Here is a 23,147-nt window from a genome sequence, read left to right on the forward strand (position 1 = left end):
CTTATATAGCTGATTAACCCTTTAATAAACATGCTGGCAAAGAGGCCAGGCCATTGCCTGCGTCCTTCTGGCCAAGGACAAGCATAATATTGGCTTTTAAACCCACATTTTTCTTGCTGAATTATGCAGCATGCTGCTAAGTGGGATCCTTCTCTCGGGGCAGTATCACAGGAAGGTTTGTAACTTCCCTCTCTTGCCTTTTGTTACAAAGGTCTGGTAACAAAAGTTCACGCTTCAGCAGTACTTTTTGTTTCAAGCTCTATTAAGTGACACATTTGCAGAAATACAGGTGAGGGTTCCTTCCCCTTCTCCTTGTCCCTTTTCTCCACGTTGAGTTGAACTCCAGGACAAGAGTGAACCAAGACCACAACCTTGGGGTGAGTCCACTGCATGAGGTGATCAGAGGATAAAATCTATCCTACCAACCCCAGCAGGCACTTCTGTCCTCTCACTTGTAACAGCTGTGAGAGGCAGATAACAGTACAAATGGGGCTTTCTTCATTGCATGGGGCTACAGAGGAGCTGGGGAACCCAGCTCAGACTTCTGAGCTGCCCACAGCTGCAGGGCCACGCGTGGGACAAGCCTGCCATGCATCACCCGCCTAGGCTGCAATCGTGGCACAGCCGTGGGGAGGCTGTGTGCATCCCACTTCCCAAGTGCAGCTAAGAAAGAGTGGTTTTGGCTTGGCTGCTCTAAACAAGGCAGTGATTAGCCAGTAATCAGCGAGTGATTAGCACAGACAACTGGGTCACTGGGAGTTCAGCTGAGCATTGTTTGCTGGGAGGCACTGAAAGGCTCAGCCCGGCAGGAGCACACAGGCTGATACCACTGTCCACCGCAAACATCCACTCAACAAACCCGGTTTGGGCAATCAGCTTGCCTCCATAACGTTTCAATCATAAAAATGCTGCAAAATGAGAATCACGGTACTGTCTGGCTTTAAAATGTGTTATAAGATCATTAATGGTTTGCATTAAACAGCTCCAGTTTGTCCCCCATAATCAGGAACACTGGGATATCTTTTTCTTTCCCAAATATTATAATAAGCTGCATCATGTTGTTCCACAGCTTAGCCACAATCATTCAGAATCAGATCAGGAGGTACCAAAGCTGCTGATAGAAGGTTTGCATAAAGGATAACTACAGATCAGTCCTTCCTGAGCACAGGCACACAGGAGTCACACACAAACCACAGCTGGGCTCAGCCAGGTCTTCATTAGGGCCAACTGACACCTCAGGCATTTGTAGACCTCCTCCTCCTCTTCCAAATCAAAGCTTGTATTGCTATCAGTGAGTCAAAGCTACCTGCTGTGAAAACTGTGAATCCTAGTTCAGCATTTTTGTTCTGTCTGCCACCTCCTAGATATCAAGGGAAATAAAAAATACAGTAGTTTTATACCTCTTAAACAAGAATAAACTTGTACCTGACACAATTTCATTTTTCCTCATCCCCCATTGCAGTCAGTTTCTGTTTGGCTGAAGAACCCACAGTATCTCAGCAGCTCATCACCAGCTATGATTGAAATCTTCTCTGTGGGGGGATGCTGGAATGGAAGTGGTCTCACCTCAGGAGAGCACGGGCAGGCAGTGCCCAGGGATGGCATTTTTGCTATCAGGAAGAAAGCAGGTCTGTATACCAACACATGTATCCCTTTTTTGTTGCAATGGTGAACAACTATTCCTGCTAAAGGCAGAAAATGCCATTATTTTGTGAGTTTCTGTCTTCTCAGCTGAAAGAGCTCCATGCAAGGATCATAGTTCTGAAACTCAAAAGTCAGCAATCACAATATCTCAGTGGGAAAGATCCTTTCCTTTCATGCAGCCTCTTCCTTCTCCCACTTTATTTCTCTTTCAGCAGCAAGACAGAAACAGAAACATCTTGTAACAAGCTCAAGCCTACATGTGGTGACACTGCATTCCCCAGAAAGCTCCTTCCCCTTTGCCTGCAAGCACAGAGCTTATGATCTTTCCAGGCATGATTTCCACTGAAATCTGCAGCCAGACTGGGCAACACTGGGGTCTGGCAATGGCCATGGTGCATGTGTGTGTGTGCACACATGCAGTACAGGAACATTTATTTGTGTCCATACATATACAAATAACATGCATAATAGTGACAGAAACTTGACCCTTAAGACTCCAGCTAAGGACTTGAATACACTGCTGTGCAACAGGCCTCTAAAGTAGTTTGCAATTCCATATAGCATTAATTTGAGTGCCATGGGACTTCTATTCCCGGTTCAAACTTTGTTATTGTTGACTTTAACTAATGTAAACATTTTAAATACACATTTTTGCCAGGTTAAAAACCAAAAATAATAATAAAACATTCCCTGTGAATCTGGCCTCTTTTTCCCACAGTGCCTTTCAGTGGGTGTTGTAAGAAAGCAGCTATTCAGTTATTATAAGCAGGGAATTTGCTAAAGAGTTTGCAAAGGACTTTTGCTAAAGCACAATATGTGAAGTAAACAGTTATAGCAGAATAAGCATACGTCCCAAAGTTGAGCTAAGCCTAGAAACTGGATGTAATGAATCCAACCAGAGTTAAATTAAGCTGGAACAAATATGGACAAATCCTCCAGCCAGGAGACAAAATATTTTTTTTTGTTTCCAGTCTCTAGGAAAGTAAAAATATCCTGGCATGGCAAGACTATACAATACTTGAATCCTGATATGATACAAAACAAAGTCTGAAGATGCTGTCCTGGAACCATTCCTTGCATGACCTCTGAATTTGATCCCTAAGCATGTGTTTTATCAGAGGGTGACCCCAGACACACTTGGACAGGCAACTGATGGTGCAGGAGGAGGTTTGAATCCCCAGAAGAGTTCCAGACCAGTGACATTGGAGGGTGACATGCTGTAGAAATGGGGCATTTGAGACACCTCTGGTCCCATCCTGTCTTCAGGGTCTTTTCCTTCTCAAGGGAACAAGTGGGACAGAAAGATAAGGGGTGCCACTTCTGTGTCCAGAACAGGGCTGCGGTGCTGAGCGCAGAAAGAACAGCTCTGATTATGCCACATCCAGGCTGTTGTAGCTGAATGTGTGGAGAAATGAGACTGCAGACTGCAAAGCAGAAATGAGGCATGCAGAGATTTACAGGAAATGCAGCAGAGGGAGAGGAGAAATGTTTGAACCTCTTCTCCTTGCCAAAATCATACACATCCATAAAGTCAGGGCCACACCACTGCCTGCCCTCAAAATAATGCCAACAGGGCCAAGGGAAAACATGGCTGTAATTATTACAGAATGATTAAAGGGTCTTTACTCCAGAAAAAAAAGCAGGACTGGAAGAGCAGGGCTTCTCATCATGACTTCATGAACAACTGAGTTATAGAAGAACCTTTATTAGCAGAGACAATGTTCCAGAGGTGGTAAAAGCATCAGGAGAATGCAGAGCAGGGAAAGAAGTTACATCAGCAAAACTGGGCTGCAGGAAGCAGGTTTTGTTGATTTATGAAACCCCTGATTTTTTCTTCAGTTGGAAGTGGTTAAGAAAACTAACTAAATCGCTCATGTTTTTCAAAAAACCCCATCTTTATCTACTGTATGTGGAATGAGGGAAAGGCTGAGCAAGAAGGCAACTTCAGCATGAACCACCTTGTGCCTATGAACAATATCAACCAAGCTGAGATGAAAAGGCATTATAAACTGTTGTTGCTCAAGCAGAATGTTTATGCTCTTAATTGCAAAACATCTGTATCTCGTTGTCCATAAAAAGAGCAAACATTTTGAAGACACCCAGGGAAGAAATGAACTCATAAAACTAGAGGATTAAGAAACAAGAAGCTATTTAATGGCAGCCTTTCAGGTTGGAGGGTGTCTGGGCCATGAGATTTTGCCTCAATCCCACACTTTTTAAGATCACATAGACCAGAAATAGGAATAAAGTCTGCAGGAGACAAGCAAGGGAAAACTTGATCATTTACTGATCCCTGCACCTTACCCCTGTTACTAACATCTCCAATCCCCATGTTTTTGCAGATTTCCAAGCAGATTACTCTAATTCCTACAAGAGAGCTCTAAGGAAACTTTGGATCCATATAGACCACGGAGCCCTCCATAATTTTCATTTTATACTTTTGGGTGAGATAAAACTGTTCTTGATATTACACCAAAGGTCTTCTAGAAACAACCCATTTTGGCATGACTTTATTCTTATGTTTTAGCCCAATGAGTCTCTTTTTACCCCTTTGGAAACTGGCACTGGAGCACGCTGAGCTCCTGGTGAGAAAGCAGAGGCCAAGGAAATGAAGCAGACGATGCACTAACGGTGGGCTCACTGCTGCACGCAGGAAAGCAAGCAGCTCTTTCAAAGCTTCTTAAGAGGATTTGGATGGCTCTTTTCCCTTAATTCCAGAAAGTAGAAGTGTTTCGGGGTGGTTATGCAATGACCCCAAAGCTGACATAAACCAAGGAAGAAACAGCACAAGGGCAGCCACAAAGGGGAGTCTCTCCCAGACTTGAGAGATTCTGGCTTCCTCCTGCCCCAGGATCAATACTGGGATTTTGGCTTTTGATTACTTACAGTATTAAACAGCTTGATGCATTCTATTGGAAAATATAGCAAATACTGGGCAAGGATGATAATACATGCATGAAGCAAAAGGCAGAGCTTGCATCATTCCTCAGCCTGTTAACTCACATTTGCCTCGTGGATTTCCTTGCCTGCTGTTGTTAAAATAATCCCAAAATTACAATTGAGCAGATCTAGTAAGAAATTCAGGCAGAATATCAGCTTACACTGTGAGAGGCTCCTGTGCAAATAGAAAATGCTGGCTTCTGGGATACTGGAAATTCCTATCTCCCAGCCTGCAACCCCGTCCTGACAGTCATGTGTTTCCAGCCCATCAGGGCTAATAGGCTCTACAAAACCCAAGGACTGATTATACTCAGAGCACAACACAGCACTGACTATTATGTAGCAACTTAGCTGGTATATAATTACTTTTGAGGAAAATGCATTACAGAACAACATCACTTCTCAAAGATTTAAGTTATTAAGGAAGATTAAGGAATTTCACTCTGGAAAAGAGACTTCACTGTGACCTAATTGAAGTTTTTAACATTCTCAAGGGAACTAATAAAAATTGGTTCATGCAAATTCTCCATACTTTCAAAGAATATGAACACAAGAGAACATTATTTAAGAAAAAAAAAAAAAAAAGAGGAAATTGAGATCAAAAAGAATTTAGAACAAAAAAAAAAAAAAAAGGAAAAAAAAAGAAAAAAAGGAAAAAAAGCCAGCAACAACAAAAACAAAACCCCAAATCCAACAAAAAAAGAAACATAACCCAAAACAGAATTATTTAAATTAGAAGGAAGTATTCTACCAGGTCATTTGATCTGTCCCCTCCTCCCCATGAATCACAGAAGGATTGATTTCCTTATCCTTAAAAATCCCTAATACATGGGTGTCTAGGTGAGCCAGTGATGACTATTCCACAACCTCTCTTGGCAGCCTGTACTTTCAGAAGAATAAACATATTGAATAAACTATTTTAAAAAGGCCATTGTGGGCAAGGAGAATCAATGAAATCAAGGGAAAACTTGTTAATACAGAGTGGGGGATGAAAGATAGGGAGTAAAAATAAGCTCATTAGTTGAATAAGAGTCAAAAGTGGCAGAAAGAGGCAGAATCTTGTGGTATATTCCTTTATTCTTGAAGTACTGTTTTCACTCACTGTTTAAAGAAGCTGCACAGAACACCTACACATTTGTCCAAGCACGAAGCAATTTCAGGAATGATCACATGAGAAGTGCAGCCAGTGTGCTGTCAGCCTCCAACAAAGCAAAATGAACAAAAGAAATGCCCGGCTGTACAAGCAGGAACAACTTTCTTACAAACTGAAACCAACACAACTGCAAAAGACAGTTTCAGGTAGATTCATAATGAATTCACATTTGGGGACACATGCAGAGGAATTAGCCACATTAATCAAGTGCTTACACATGAAAGCTACATTTTCAAGGACAGGAGGTATAAATACATGAAGCCCCTCACCCTGCAAGCAGTCACATATTTAACTTCACACATAAGAGCAGCCCTGGTCAGCTCATGGGTGTTAATCACCTCCACAAATTTGCCAGACTAAGTCCCCAGACAGTGCATGGCTCCTCCCTCTGTGGCTACTACATACCAGTTAATCTTGCCAGTCTCTTTGGTGCAAGATTGTCAGCAGAAAACCAAGTGTTTTCCCCAAAACTGTCACCTAAATACATCCTGCCAAAGCACATTTATTGTGCAGGAGAATTAAATGGGTGTTACCATCCCATGCTCCTGGGAAGAACATGGGCAAGGGCAGCAGAGACCCAGAGCCCATGAATCATGAACAGGCTGTCTCATCAGGAGAAAAACTCATCCTATTTTGTCATGGCTTTTCCAATACAAATCATGCAGGAGATGCTCCTGCAGAACAGCAGGAACACTTCAGAGGTTGCAGAGCAGGGTTGTGAGAGCCTCCCCAGTTGCTCACGCACGTTGCAAGTGGCACTGTATACTCCACCTGATCTCTGGGTGTAATTCAGATTATTCACATAAAGTTTTACACTGGGGTGTCACCAGCTGATGCACTTTCACCAAAATGCCTGGAGACAATTTGTTTTTTAAAATGGGGTCAAAACTCAGAGCTCCTCCCCACTTCCCTTTCCTCAAAGTGCCCGTGGTGGGTTATTATTAGATGTACGTGAGTCTCCAGGGAGGAAAGAGAAGGATGTGGCTTGATTGCTTTTGTTTGGATGGATTGAGTAACTGCTCATAGCTACATTTGATATTTGGATTCTTTCCCTTCATGCATTTTGGGGGTTTGGATTTCCAGCAGGGTCAGAGCACTTCAGATAGGCATTTAATAGAGATTGAAAAAAACACAACAAACATGAAAGTGAAAAAAAAACCTTCACTGCCTACAAAGTCCTAAACAAGCATGCTGTGATTAAAGAGGGACAGATGTAACTACTAAACATTTAATTTTTTTTGTTTTTCTAGATCCTTTGCTGATATTCATATGTAAAATCTGCAGTACGTGTTCACTCACTTGTATTCCTGAAACCCTGGATCACTTTAATTCTTGCTGTCATTCTCTCTTCCTAACAAGAATGTTTATTTTTCATTAGCCTTACTTCTACATCTTTACTGTTTATTCAGGCTCTCATTCATAGTGCTTGGTCATATTCTCTTTATGGACTGTCCATGCAAGGCATTTAAGTGACTTGCAAGCTATAATTATAACTGTTTAAGCATCTTTTGTTACTTTTAGCATATTATTGGTTCACACAGGATTGTACCTGCTTTATTTTTAAATGTAGCAAAATTTTCTTGGAAAAAAACGCAAAAAGCTCTGATTTAGGAACTCTTCTGCTAAGTTTAGCCAGTATTTTCTCAGGCTTTAGCTGTTGTGCAGCCCTTGCTGAGTTTATTTTATGTCTATGGAATGGATGCAGACCAACTCTTTTGTTTCTGACAGGTAAAACTATACTTCCCTAGGCATTGAGAGCATTCAGTCTCATGCAGTTTCATATTTTTGCTAACTCCTTTGTTTTTGGGATGTGAACTCTTGTTCTATCTTGAAATATATTTTGCACTGTACTTGGATTGGTTACTAAAATCCAAATGACCTCATTTCAGTTTAGAACGCATTGTGGGAAAAAGATGACAATCAAGACATAAAAATTTTGGTTTTTGCATTTATGTTTTCTTTTTCTCCTAAGGAATATTGAAGTGAAATTGAATATAACTTGACTTGAGGTTTGTTTAAGCTCAACAGTCATTGGCTTATTGCAGTTACTTTCAGAGAATTTTTATCTTAAAAATCTTTGGCATTAAACCAGAAAGCATTCTAGCTTTCTTCTCCGTCTCTAAGCTTATGACTTGCTTGTGCAATTGTTGCATGAAAGCAGTTCTACATTTTTTTCTCTTATAGGAAAACAGATGGAGAAGAATTTATCTGCAGTTGGGATTTGCTGCTTATAATTTATTTCACAGGATCAAGCAAAAGATAACTGTGAGCTCACACTAGTCAAGTTTCCAGGACGCCGTCACTTCTAAATTATATATATTTTTGAGATTATAGTTATGGAGACACACGGGTAGAAAGCCATTGAGGCATTTTTCAGATTTCTGTGAGTTCTTAATGCTTCTCTGCAGCTATACAGCACATTCCTACAGCTCTCTCTTGACTGGGTGGCTCCCATTAATACAAATATATTTAATATTCTGTTTCCCAGCTTTCTGAAGCACTTGGTACAGAAGAAACAGTCTGCACATCTATAGGAGCTGCTCCACTCTCCACAGCCTGCACAAAGTCGTGTCACTCCACCATATGCTCAGATTCTGCAAACAGGATGGAAATCATTCTGACATGAGCTTATTACAGAGCCCCATTCCTCAGTGGAAATTTTTCTGGTATGTCCTATTGTTTTAGCATTACATTTTATTATTTTTTCATTAATACAGTAGGAAAATCACATTGCTTCCAGGACACGTTGATGCTAGTCAGGACGCTCTGGAGGCTAACAATGAGTCAGGACTCTGGACTGAGACCAAGCTTTTCTTCCATTGAGCTCTGCTCTTTTTTCTTCCTCCTTAAGGAACTGGCTTTTATTGGCCTCTTTAGCTTTGGATTAACTTACATCATACATTTCATAGTATATATATTCCAGTAAAAGAATACTCACAGCGCCATGCAAATTAACCTCCTAATCAAATTAAAAGGTTGAATGACTTATACAGAGCAGCTTGGAGAAGAGGCTCCACACGTCAACACGATGGTTCACGTCATGAGCCTCGGGAGACAGGCACCTCCAGTGCACCCAGGGAGTGATGCAGCCAAACCACCTTGAGTCAAAATGCTGAAAGAGTTGTGACAGAAAGTTGTGCAGAGACCAGTCCTTCCTTCCCAATGGGCTCTGACACATCAAGCGAAGCACCAAGTTTTGGGGAACATGCAGGATGTCTGAAGGGAGAGGTGGAAAGGAAATAAAAGTGGTTTTCTGCCAAAGGGCACAAAGGGACACAGAGGTGCAACTCTTTTTATTTTCCTAAGCACCTTTAAAACCTCCCTGGGAAAGGTGTAGGGGTGTAGCCATAACCAGGCACTGGGCTGCTGGGAGCAGCAGCTGCTGGTGAGCATTGCCTGGGATTCTGGAGTGTGAGCATCCGTGTGCTCCTCTGCTCTCATGCTGGGAAAGCCTCCTACACAAACAGGGTCTGCATTGTGGCCAAGGTGGAGGATGAAATAGTGCCAGCATATGCTTTATGGCAGGTAAAAGCCTCCCAACACCACTTCAGTGCCAACAGTGCTGTGATAATTCCTCTCTCCTCCACACCTTCAATTGTTTCACTTCTCAGCAACATATTTTAGCTCTATGGCTCCATTAGCTCTTTCTTTCCCTTCTTTTTTCCTTCTGCTTCTAAGCACAGGGTCATTGACTGCCTTAATCAAATCTCATAGCATAATGAAAAGTAAAAGGCATAATGTAGCATTTAACAGACCAATGATCCCTCGTGCTGACTGGCATATGATATTTCTGAAAGAATGAATCTTCAGTGAGACCTGAATGGCTCAGCTCAGGAAGAATGAGAGGCCAAATTGTCTTTCTAATCACAAACCTTTGCCCCATGGGGTCTGAGTGCTTGCTTTAAGGACCACATCAGAAGATTTATGAAGTTTGCAGCTTTGTTCCCATTTTTAGGAACCACTCCAAGTCACACTGAATTCAATGGGAGTCTTCACATTGACATGATCAGTCTTTGGAGCAGGTCCATAGAGAATGGCACTTTTCTATGATAAAAAGAGAACTGCTCTGAAACTATCTGCATTTCCACTGATGCTCATGTAGAGTGGAAAGTGTTTCTTTCTGGATGAGTGATTATCCTGCACAGTCTGTAGAAACACTAAGCAGATGTAGCACACACCCAGTTCTTCATCCCAGTTCCTCAAAGTGAGGCAGTACAACACCACAGACACAGCTTTAAGAGCACTTTAAGATAAACTTCAAGATAAACTGAAGTTCTCAGCTTCTCAGCTAGACCCTTGCAATGCTGAAGGGACTGAAGTGAAAGCAGCTTTCACTTGGTCAAAACATCATCCTTTATAAAAATAACAGTGAAAAATTAATTACAAATTACTGCCATGTTTCCCTGGGTTTTTATATTTTTTGTGACCCAAATAAAGGTGATAAAAATCATTGTGTTAGTGTGTGTCAGTTTTCTAGTAATGAAAATCAGACCAGTGTAATGCTGCAAACATCTGCATCCCAGAGCCTCAGAAACACCTCAGATGTGACACCTGAGACATGAGAAGCAAAACAGATGTGTTTTTGTTGTGGTGTTTTTATAACTACCCCTTCAAAGTGAGCTCTTTGTCATAATTACCAACACCTTCATTCAATAAATGACAAAAAGTCACCTGTTTCCTACCGAGCTTTTTAGTAATGGGAGCTCAACTAACATTGCTTCAGCTGGGCAGTAGCTCCTCTCAGAACCTCAAACACTGAAGAGATTCTCCAGAGGAATCCTGGACAACGGAACCACTTCAGTTATAGCCCAGAAATATTCTGTGTCCTTAAAAGAGGAACCTGAAATTGGCCAGAAACAAAGCCAGTTGAATTCCTGGTGCTTTTACCAATGTAATAAAGAACAGAAGATCTTCACTGCTGGAGCACTGTGTTACAGCAGCAGCAGCAGCAGCAGCAGCAGCAGCAGCAGCAGCAGCTGCGTTTGTCTCCTTCTCCAGTGAGCAGCAAGTGATTCCATCTTCTCATTTCAGTGGGGTTTACGAGTCCAGGACACCCTGTTTTTCCCCTACACTGATAAAAAAGGATGTCATTAAAAAGAATGTAACTGATACACATGGAGGAGAAGAAACGAAGCTGTCCGTGGGAACACTGTGTTATCTCGTTCACTCCCGGCTATAGCACACAATCACTATTTATTTACTTGCAAGGGGAAGGTGTGCCATCCCAAATACCCTCCCTCTGATGGATGCAGGCCGCTGCTGGATCATGCTGTTTAGCTCTCTCTTTGGGGCTGTTTGTCTTTGGTTTTCAACTGTCTTATCATGATATATGTGTGCTGTGCATACCGTGGCATGTCAGGCTAGATCAGACTACAACTTGTCACACAGAGCAACAAATTAAGGCAGAATGAGTGAGCTGCAGATACATATCGCCTAGCATTGGGAATTTCATAAAACTTAGTTTGGTGGAAAATATTTTGGTGTGTAGCAAGCATCCTTTGGATCATGTTTCCTTTTCTCTTGGCTGGTTAGAATTCTTTTTCATGTGTACAGTTTGAAACTTAAAAGGTAATTATGCTATTTAGAGGTACATGTTTAAATTTATGTCTTTGTTGTTCCTGTTGTTCCCTGAGCAGATTAATTGTTAAAGTAGTCGTTACAAAATTATTTCAACTCATTTTTGTTTTATTGCTTATTTTGCATTATTATGAGGAGCTATTATAAGAGGATGGGAAAACTCTTGGCAACTAGGAGAAGTTATCTGTGTATTTATTTAAAGGAAGTTATGCTCATAAGAGGGAAAAGAACATTTTAAACTAATATAAGAACCACTGAAAAATGTAGCCCTGATCTCAGTTTCAAATCCACCCAGGCATTTCTTTCAGCTTACACACTTCCCCAATTTGGGTCATAAGCACTGAAAGCTGCAAAAGAAAATAATTCCCCTTTCAGCCCCCATCCTTCCCTCTTAAGCCAGATGTGTTGTAGGGAGCTCTGCAGACCTGGAGGATAAGAAGGGTCCTGAACTCAAAAGCAGCAAAGGGCCAGCCAGGATTGTGGGGCTCCCTACTGGGCTCTGCCCATCACCTGGTTTGACTTCCCAAAGTTTGTTTGGGCATCGATTCAGGGAGACTCAAAGCCACGTGGCTGACTCCCAGCACAGGTAGTTTCACAGGAGTCAAGTGAAAACAATAGAGCTGTGAAACTGCTCCAGCCGGAGCTGCACAGACGTGTTCCCTTCATTCTGGTGGCTGAACAGCAAACTCCAAAAATTATTCAGGTGAGGTTCAACCTGAAACACACAAAGTGTCAGTAGAACAGACATAAAAGCCCCCCCAAAGTTTAATTTTGGGACAGCCTAGATTGGATTGCCTGATCTAGAATGGAAGTTTTCATATTGTTTTTAACCCAAAATTTAAACAAAAAATATTCTAGCAAACCCTCCATTTCAAAACATCAAAATGACACTTTGAGTAGTGAAAATTCGCTCTCTTAACTGAGAAGTCTAACATTCAATTGACCAGATTATTTTCAAAACAGCAATGAAGTAAAATGGTTAATTTTGAAAACTAAGAGGTATAAGAAAGTTGAAAATTATATCGTTTATTTTGAAAATACTGAAAAGAAACATTTAAACTTCCCTGAGAAAAGTATTTCCCCTGATTTTCTTTCTGACAAAACTCTGCATTACATTCAACCAGAATTTGTGAATAGTTTTCCACTTCAAATTGCACTTTTGGCAAATGCTGTCTATACTGGAAAGGTTCCACCAGCTCTGTTGAAACTGGCACATGCTCACATACTTTACTGGATAAGAGATTTCATCCTGTAAAATGGGGATAAGAATAAAACTTCCCCACTGATGAAGAAAAACCTATAGGTTGAGCTGTTAATGCCAGTAAGATATACATGTCTAAGGCAGACACCAAAGCTTTTGGCTTCCTGGGGTATAACATTTCACAGAGAAAGGAATCCTTTTCTTTGTCTTAATGGGAACTAGATTAGGACTTCAGAACCTTAACCAGTTAGATGAACAAAAAGCTAAAAGACAACACAAGCTTAAGTGCTTTAAAATGATGATCTAGAAGGCCTGTAATTTGCAGTATTACAGTGGAGCTGTTCAGCTTGGTTTGAAGTGATAAATGGGCAGGGGCATCCCGCAGAGCTGTGGCAGTGAGGCACAGAGGGGAGGACCCCGTCCCTGTCCTGCAGAAAACCACCAGGATAACGCTCCTGGCTGCAGGAATGCTGCCCCCGTGCAGGTGCCACCTACCACTGTCTCACTTGTCCTCCTCTCCTTCTGGCCAGGAGGGAATTTTCCCCTGGAAGCCAGCGATGAGAAGGTTTTGTGTGGAGTTTTCCTGGTTCATTCTATGTGACATGTTGGAGACGGGGCTTTGCTGCAGCCTCGTAGCCGATGGCGGCGGGCAGGGGAGATGAGGCTTCACTGAAATGTGGAGCAAACACACACAAAAAGAAAATGGATAAAACATTAAAATGACAGCTTGCTGAGGTGGCTTGTTGTCGCAGTGGCTTTACCATGATCATGAACTGATGTGCAGTACTTGACGTAGCTTGCTCCTCGTGGGGAAACAAAATTGATGCTTAGTTTGCCCCACTAGGCTGGGATTTGCTAAATATACAAAATTTCCCACCTGGGTCACAACAGGTGTGCCAACAAAATTGAGAGTGTGGGAAGAGGTGTGCCTGTGCAGAGGGCTGGAATCAAACACCTCATCAAACTCTGTCAGATGGATTCAAAGGTTTGATCAATGAGCCACGCTCTGCAGCTCAAGCCCACTGTTAATTTTAAAGTGCTCTTGCACCCCATGCAATGTGACAGCAGAGGTGCAGAAAACAATGTCAGAGTTGACAGAAGAAAACTCAGAGCCAGAGGAATTGTTAGTGTTTTGGGCAAAATTCTGGCATCAGTAAAATCAATGGCAGTGCTCCCACTCCCTTCCGCAGTGCTGGGATTTCACCCTTTGCCTATAGAAAACCAGTGGATATGCAATCATAGCAATATCAATTACGCTGGGTTGTGTTTTGCAAAAGTGTTGGGTTTAAATTCTGAAAATTATTTCAACTGAGCTTTTGTTTGGCTCACCGAGGTCAACTAACATAATTCCAGAACTTCTGGATGAAGTTTTGTATAGATCATTTTCTGTAATGCATGCATCTGTCATGAAATACTCACATCTTCTAGTTTCACTTAACTCCCTTTGAAGTTACCTGTATGCCTAAAGTTAAGCCTCTTTTTAAAATCTTTACAGAATCAGGGACATCGTTTTTGTAATTCTCCATTCAGCCGCTGTGGTAAGAGTAATAAAAAAGGGCTGTGATGTATGTAGAATTACATGCTGTGCCCTTCCTCTGAGCTGCTGCATTTCTATAGCTGTACAAAAAAAATCCTGTCTGCAGGGAATCTTGTTGCGGTTAAAAATCTATATTTTCGTTTTCTCCATTTGTTCTACAAAACTGAACTAACAGGCAAAACAAACATACATGCTAACATGCATAGAAACATTCAGGAACAGCAATCATATTGGGGAGAATGCTGGAAAAAAAAATGCACTTGTTTTAACCAATAAAAAAGGATTTTTTTTAAAGTCTAAAAAGGAAAAATACTAAGTGCTAATTACCACAGGGCGTGCAAATATAAAAGGGGATTTTTCATGGGCTTTGAGAAGGTATACAAGAAATGCTGTGTTGTTTAATTCACAAATAACATGAAATACTAAATTTACATTCCTACTGGTTCCAAGAAGATTATTTTATAATCTACAGAAATAATGTAATTATAATAAAACCTGCTTGCATAACATACTCTGTTTAAAAGGAAAAAGATAACTTATTCTATCAGCTGCCAAATATTGAAGTCATCTCTGTTTCTAGCATTCCCTCGAAGCTCCAGGACTTCAGCTGGGAAAGCTCTTGGAGCAGTGCAGGTGTGGACATGAGCACCCAGCCCAGCCTCCCCATGGGAGAGAGACCATACCCACTGTCTGCAGCTGCAACTGGAGATGAGGAGGGCAAAAAAATGGTTTAAATGCCAACTTCCCAGTCCCTCATCTACTATGGACAACAGGGGAAATTAATCCTCTACATTTTACAGCTTCCAGCGAGAATTTGCCCAGCTTTTCCCACAATTTATGTGTGTCCCTGGTGTGTTGAGGACTTCATGCTCAGCCACAGGGAAGTGTGACATGGCACTGAGCACAGCCCCCATGCAAAAGTGCCCCTTTTGCCTTTTTATGTAGTTAGGCAGCAAAGAAGTCCAGAATTCCCAGTTTTTCACCCAAAAGCAAGGCTATGTGTACATGTTATGCCAGGGAGGGCTGTCAGCCCTGTCCAGCAGCAGCATGTAGTGGCCTCTCCATTGTGGACCAACCAGGACTGTCACCTCCTGCCATGCTTTTACCAAACCTCTCACCTTCTGTTCCTTAAATCGATGCTTTTGAGCACTAGCTTGGAATAGCCTCATCCTGTGCCTTGCAAAAGTGGTGAGGGCTCCTGTAAATCCATAATGGGGGCTCTGCTTGTCTAGCTGGGGTTATCCTACAGTAGCAGTTTCAATGTAAATCTTTTCCATCACTGCTCTCCTTTTTTCAATCTGTGTTTTTGAAACCCAGCACTTTATTCTTCTGCTCCAGAAATACCTAAAATAGCTCAGCGAAGAGATCCCTTTCCAGCTGGGAGGTGAAGGAGTTAATAATGCCCTTTCAAGCAAAACCACAAACAACTGGGGGGAAAGAGAGAGGGAAAAAAAAAAAAAAGAAAAGAAAAAAAGAAAAAAAAAAAGAGTTTTTAACTGAGAAATGGAAAGGATCCAAGTTCTAACCGAGAGTAAAAGCACAGAGAGAGTATGAAACACACAAATCATCCTGGGGTTCGGAGTTGATAAAGTTATTAAAAAGAAAAAAGGAGAAGGGTGGGGGGGAGAGAAAAATCCCTTTGTTTCTGCCCTATACCTTGAGGCTGTGGGAGCGGAGGGAGGGAGTGCAGAACGAGTCCGACCGGAGCCCAGCGCTGAGCCCCATCCATCCCAGCGGGAGCCGGGCACGGGCTGCTGCTCCCCAGCTCCCCAGCTCCCCTCTGCTCAGCTCCTGGCAAGAGCCGGGGAGGGCTTGCTTACATAAACTCCGCACTTTTTCGTCTCTTTTTCTTTTTTTCTTTTTTTTTTTTTTTTTTTTTTTTTTTTTGAATTATTACTATGAACAAGTGGGAGAAAAAGAAGCTTCTACTAGCGGCGGGCTGGAGCCGGGATGCGGCCGGAGCACGGGTGGGGTGCGGAGGGCCCCGCCGGCTATTGGGCCATCGGCTTAGCAACAGCGCGGCAAGGGCCAACCCCAGCGTTCGTACGGCTGGGCCACCTTCCAAGGATGGGTGCCAAACGCTGCGCTCCTCTGCCAAGAAAACAAACAAGGGCACTTTTAAAAACTCCAGAGTTAAACAGCGTGCTTTTTTTTTTTTTTTTTTTTTTTTCCCGCTTTTCTGTTCTCTCCTCTGCAAACTCTCCTTGCTCAGAGTTAATGAACTCCTTCCCTTTGTCGTCGAAGTTCAAGCTAGGGGGAATTGTCGCTTGTGCAGGTTTCAGGAGTCGTTTCCCCTTTCCTGGATGTGGCAGGCTCCCGTCTCTGCAGGCTGGAGCAGTCCTCTCTCTTCAGATGCTGCAGGTTCCCTCCTTCCTTCCCTACCGGCAGGAATCTCTGCCGCCTGCATTAGCGCTGAAACCTTCTTGCCACTGCCACGCATTTATGGAACTTACATAATTTACTGCCTATGTCACTCTCTCGTCTGCTACCTCTTCATTCATTTCAAGCCTGTTAAAGAAGTGGAATTAGAAGCACAGAGACTTAAATAGGCAAAAAGTGGCTTGTAGCCACAAACCCTTTTTTTTTTTTTTCCCTGCAGAGGAAGAAGAAAGAATTTGGGAATTCTGGTCTCATTTTAGTAAAGATATATTTTTACATTATATTTTTAGTGCAGTCTTTCTTACATATGAGTCTTTGTGATTGCTGAAGTTGGGGTAGTGCCAAACTTTTGCTGAGAAGAAATATGGACTATGTTTTTTTACCAGCTGAAAAACGTGCAGGTCCTTACTGTATCCCAAAATCTCTTCTTTCCCTGTGAAGGAGTAAAGCAGAGAAGTCAAAGCCCATTTCCAAGAAACACCAACTTTCTTCAGGTTCCCGTGGCTTAGTGCCTGCCCAGAGAGAGCGCTCGCCTTGGATCCTGATTTTAAGCACTAAAGGAAGAAAATGGGACTGACTTTTCTGTTGCTGTTGTTGTTGTTGCTATAAGGCACTCCGTAGGAGGTGAAGCCAAACATACCTCTGGGGAAATATTAAACACTTCACAGAGAAAGGCCTAAAGAGGCAAATATTGCAGCCCTTTTCTCACTCCAGTCATCCCATTCACTTCAGAGACACTGCTCCTCTGAGTGAGGCTGGTGGGGTCAGGCCTTCATACACAGTAGCACCTCCAAAGGTTAAAGGATGTCATTTGCAGTCATGATCTTGTTTCACTTCCTACCTCTACCTCTGATTTACTGAGAAACCTCAAATAAATCACTTAACCTCTCTAAGAAGGAGTTTACTTAAGTGCAAGAACATTCTGAGCTTCCAACAATATTTGTGAAGTTCTTTCAGGTCCTTGGAGGAAAGATGTACATGCAAATTGTCAGGGTAGCTGCTTACATGGAAATAAATCTCAATTTCTGTGTCTAAGCATATGTCCCAGCTGCATCCCAATCTCATGTCTCATAACAGTGGTAATGCACAATAATCTACTTGGATTTCATAGGGAAAATATGCAGGAGAGCAGTTTGAAAGGGCATCTCACTCATTTGCAAGCAGGTCCTCAGTTCCAGAAAGCTGGGCTTTGGGCCTCCTGTATGGTGCATTTCCTCCCCAAAAACTTGAATGTGATGCATTGAGGAGTGTGGTTCTGCAGCTGCATTCTTCAACTGAACTGTAGTTCACTGATGTGGTACCCATGTTCCTTGCACTATTTGCTTTCTCAAATTGCCCAAACATCTGTTATTGAAAAAAAAAAAAAAAAAAAAAAAAAAGAAAAATGGACTGGGGAAGCTGGGGAAGGTTTTTTCTGAATAGCAAAGAAACACGATGATAGGAATAGGAACTTGTGTGGTTGCAACTGTGCTCCCTGTCCTAGGCAGAACTAGGAAATATATGAACAACAACAGGAACCATACAAAAAAATAGATTTTGGGTAAAGGTTCAGTGCTGGGAGAAAAGGGAAGGGGCTTCCTTTTTATCTCTTCTGGTTCTGCTTATCTTTTACTAGAGGCTGTTTTTAGTGATGAGGAAGTAGAAGAAGAAATCCATTTGTTTTTCTGATGACACAGCAAAATGCACAACCTAATAACTCAGAATAACATCCCTTCTGCCCTAAAGAAATAATCTCACAAAATTAAACCAAGAATTTATCCAGAGATTGCACAATTCAACAGTAAATTTCCATTCAACTGAAAAGGCTTCGAATAAAGCCTTCATGTGGGAATCCAGCAAATTGAAGCAACTTCATAAATGCTTGGTAGTAATTCAGGACTAGGGTCACAATTATTTTTCATTCATTACTTAGATGAGCAAAGAGCTGCACATTTTGATGGGAATTTGGGACCACAAATCAGGACAAAATACTGTGACACACAAGGGCAGCTGGACCAACCTGTAAGCCTTGAGCCAAGAGTCAGCCAATGCACATGGAAGCACCATTTATCACCATTTATCACCATGCTTTCCCCAAGAACGGCTTCCCCTTCTGTGCTGCTGGCTCCAGCATTCAAAAATTACTTCACCACCCTCTACAGCACCTTTTACAGCTACCTGAAACTGTATTTTATTTAAAGGGTACATAGTTTGTGTCAGTAATTCCCACAGACCCATAATTGTTTTTATAACACCTGGTTATAGCAGGTAGTATAATTCATCAAGAAGTTGATATGAATGTATTCCATAACATGCTTTATATGATCCATTATTAGAGGACATTACTACATCTGTAATTATGTTTGCAAATGCTTTTTATTGAGTTCTTCATAAAAGTATGCAGGACTGAAACCATCTCTTAGGCTGCAGAAGTCTATATACACTTTGCTTCCTTCCAAGTATTGTTTTTTCTGAATAAGCAACACTACAACAGGGAAAGAACAAAATTTAACCTCAATTTCCTAGCAGACTCTAGCCCTTAATCCAAGAATCCTTGAACCTGGGGACAATTCAGGCCTTCACTGGAATCCTGTCATTTTTATCAGCTTTAGCTTCTACACAGCAAAAGTGATTATGTGAGTTCTGGCTTCAGGCTGATCAGATCTTTCAGTGTCTCTTCTGCTGCTGACACCATTTTTGAGAGGACAAATTGCATTTGGTACAGGCATATATTTACCTGCAGAACCCATACATCTCATACAACTGGTGCTAGAAATGATAAATTTAGGCTGATTTCGCAACCTCCTTTTGGCACAGTATGAGCCAGAGAGATCCTGGGTTGATTGTCACATCCCAGATCAACTTAGAGTGACCAGCAGCCTTGGGAAAGGTGCTGCCTTCACTGCTCCTGAAGCCCATTTGGCTCAGTGCAAGCAGTGGAGCTTAGCTCCTGCCTACACATTTCCAAGAAAACCTCTCCTTTATGTTGTTAATTTGCAGGAGTCAGTCAGTTCAGACAGCAGCAGCCTTTTTTTTCATATTGCCTTTACAATAAATGCCCTTTCAGTCTGGGTTGATTATTTCATCTGAAGCAGAAGTCCATCACAAGGCCTTCCATACTCTGGGCAAATATACAGCCAAATAAATCTGTTGTGAGAGAGTTATCTCTTGTGTAGTTAAAAAATAACGAACATGTGAGTTTTGGTGCATTTTTTTCTCATGCATGGAAATGTGGTAAAAAGCCCAGACAAGGTAAATTAATGATAGTTCAAACCTTTTTCCATTTATGGTGAACTTTCTCCTTCCTTCCCAGCCCCCCAAGGAACCACACTGTAAAACACTCTCTCGAAGAGGTTTTATCTCATTCTGCCTTCCCTCCATTTCTCCAGCTCCTCTAGTGAATATTTGTCTTTTCTACCTGCTGCCCAGTTAAATCAGCCTCAGAGGCAGTGACATATGCCAGATCACAGGGGCTGTCACTTTAATTCCCTGTGCTCATATTTTTCTCCTCCAGTGGGGTGCTGGGGGCAGATGTTTGGAGAAGGGACCCCTTTGCTGCCTGGCACACCGAAGTCCTGACGTTGGCTGCTAATTCTGGGAGGCGAATCCTGGCCCTGCTGACAGAGCCCAGAGTTGAACTGGCAGCTTCTCCCAAGTGCAGCTGAGTGCAGGTTCTAGATGTTGGAAATGAAACCTTACACCCCACGTCAGAGTGCTGCTGCAGGAGCAATTTCTCCCAGTTTCAACTCAACTATCTTGTTTAATTCCTGCCTGAAGGCACAGACAGCCCTCCACAAGTCGTGCATGTGAGCGCTGGTCTGCTCCCATCCTCAGCCTCTAAAGAGCTGTTTTCCCACCTGGCAGAAGCGAGACTGGGACTCAAGGTGTTGTGGCCTCCACCCTTGCATTGCATGAACCCTGATGAGCTCCAAAGCACTGGTGACTCAGGGTCACTGCACTGCTGAGCACCTTGCTCAGGGTGGGGACAAATGGCTGGGCAGGTGGCACATCCCTCACAGGGCTCTGCAGTGGGTGGTCCCTGCCCTGTGGCCACACCAAGCTGTAGATAAGCCAGCAGCTGCACAGTGCCCCTTCTCCTCACAGGGAAAGGGAATCATGTTCCCTTCCCCTTTAGCACAGATCTGCTGCTCAGATCCGTCCAAGGCAGGTCGTGAAGAGCCTGTGAGGTCATTACCCTAATGGCTCTCATGGGAATCTTGACATTAAAATCCTCACTGGGTCAAAACTGCAGTCCCTACCTGGTTTCTTAGGGTTGTCAGTAACTTTCTACCAGTCTGAGTCTGAGAACCTATTCTTCTGCCATCAGCTTTTCTCAGGAGCAAAGTGAAGCCCTAAAGCTTTTGATGGATTGCTAGAAACCTCCAGCTGCATAAACCTTCCATCTCTGGTACCATATGGAGCCCTAATCAAAGTCTTCTTCAGGGCAGTAGAAATTTAGGACTTAACCAGACGAAAGCATGATAAGAAAAAATATCCATGATTTATTAATGGGCTATTTTGGGTTTTAAAGCTATATTTATCAATAAAATATTGGAAGGAGGAAAAATCAAATCACATTAATGCAGGCTCAATGGCAGAAGTAGCCAAACTGTAGCTCCTGCCTGGTGGTAAAGAGTAAAATGGGCCATGCCCTCTCTTTATCCTGATGGCCCCCCTACACCCATATCAGGGGAGACCCTTACACGCTTCTGTCCTGAAAAAAAGCCACTTTACTTTGGTGTTCTTTCAGGAAAGATACAGTTCCCAATGCCACACCTTTCTTTTCAAGCTAGAACTTAACACCATCTCTAAACAGACAGTGATATAACACACATTTCTAAGTGCAAGCATCCAGGGAGTGATAAATTGAAGGTTTGGGTTTTAGTTACATTAATAATGCATATAGAAAAGCAATTTGAAAATAAGAAAGTGATACATTTTATGCTGTGCAGTTTGTGGGGCAGAAATGGAAAGAAGAAATTCAGTTTTACATTTCCTATGTAGCTCTGGGTCAAGGTGACTCCCAGCACAAGCTGGAACAACTCCAAGGGCAACCTCCTACACACCTACCTCATGTTGCTCCAGCTCCTCTCCCCAGCTTAGTCACTTCTCCAAGCATATCGCAGGGGAAGACCTGGGAGAGATAAGGCTCAGGATTGCCTGTCCCCTCCCTAGGATGGCCTGGGGCATGACATGGGGGCTCTTTCCACCCCTGTCATCCTGTCTCCTGATGCAAGTAAAGGATTTCAGTGGGAAAACTGTGCCTAAGGATGTAGCTGTAAATCGTGGAAGAAATGGCTGGAGCACAGCCTTCAATTTGTTATTATTCAAAAGAAAGCAAGCAAACTGTTTCTACTGAACTTGGACAACCACACAAACTGACATAAAAGCACTCTGCAAACGTTGGCATTGATGCATGAATTTGCTCCAGCTGTCCTGGTACAAGATGGAAGACCAGAGGCATTTGGATCCTGCAAGGATAGGGAATGCATGTCCAGCTCTTCTTCCCTGCTCTGCCTTATTGTATGAATGCTTGGTCCACCCAGGGAATGAAGAATCCCAGCAAAAGGCAGCTGGGAACGCTGCATCTTTCGCAAGAAGGGCTGCTCCCACACAGGCTTGCTTTTACTGGGGGCTGTCAGGACAGAAAACTGCACTTGGGGATACTTTCCACGAGATGGGAAAGGGGCATTGCTTAACAAAGCAAGGCTACAGGCTTCCCAGCATACCACTGCACTGGCAATTAAATAAGCCTCTGAGCCACATAGGATTGTGCCTTAAGAAATTAGTGTGATTCAGAATGATTTGGGTAGAGGAAAATATTCCCTTAAAGGATCCTGCCTGGGCTTCTCAGTGCGTGGAGGGTGGGAGAGGAGAGTTTCCCAGTCCTTGTGCAAAGGTGAACTCTGCCCAGAAAGAAGAAACTTGAGCCCACTGCAGCCACCTAAGGGCATTCCACCAACCAAAATGGAAAATTAATTAAGTGAGTGAATCATTTTCTGAGACTTACTCAGTTTTGTACTGCTTTAGTGTTCGTCTCTTCTGTCAGTAGAGCAGCTCTTGATCCAACACAGTGTTTATAGTCACGTTTCCATAGAGCCCTGGTGTGCAGAGCCAGCTGGTGGGAATGACCTGCAAGACCTGTTTATAGATCTCCATTACAGAGCCTCTCATTTTCTTGGATGATTATTGTAGGTGTCAAATAAAGCTAGATTACCTGTTTTATGTCTTAGAATGATAAGCAAGCCAAAGCAAGTCATTTGGCTCATGCAGTTATACAGGTATACCTAGATATACGTATACATACATTATTTCAAGCACTCAAGGCAATCTTACAGCCTTTCTTGTTGGGATTTCGAAACCTTTTCATTTCACCAAAACATCCCTCTTGGTAAGGTGATGCTGGAATTTTGGCTTCTCTAGCTGAGCTGCAGAGCTCATATGGAAGAGTTAACAGAGCATGGCAAGAGCACAGCACAGTGGTTTCATGGTGACAAGAAGCTCCTCTCCCAGCAGACTGGTGTGGAAGGGGCACCTCAGTCACAGCACAGCTTGGCTCAGCAGTGGTGCCTGCAATGGCAACAAGGAGGTGAAGCGTGTGCTGACAGAGCTCATTGCTGGGGAAGCTTATAAATGACTCCTGGCACTGCAGTTGGCAGTGGCCAGTGTTACCAGTCCTACCATTGCATAACATCTGCACTTTACCACAATCACCAAAACAATCAAGAAGAAAAGCA

This window comes from Vidua macroura, chromosome 11, assembly GCF_024509145.1.
Source record: "Vidua macroura isolate BioBank_ID:100142 chromosome 11, ASM2450914v1, whole genome shotgun sequence".
NCBI lineage: Eukaryota > Metazoa > Chordata > Aves > Passeriformes > Viduidae > Vidua > Vidua macroura.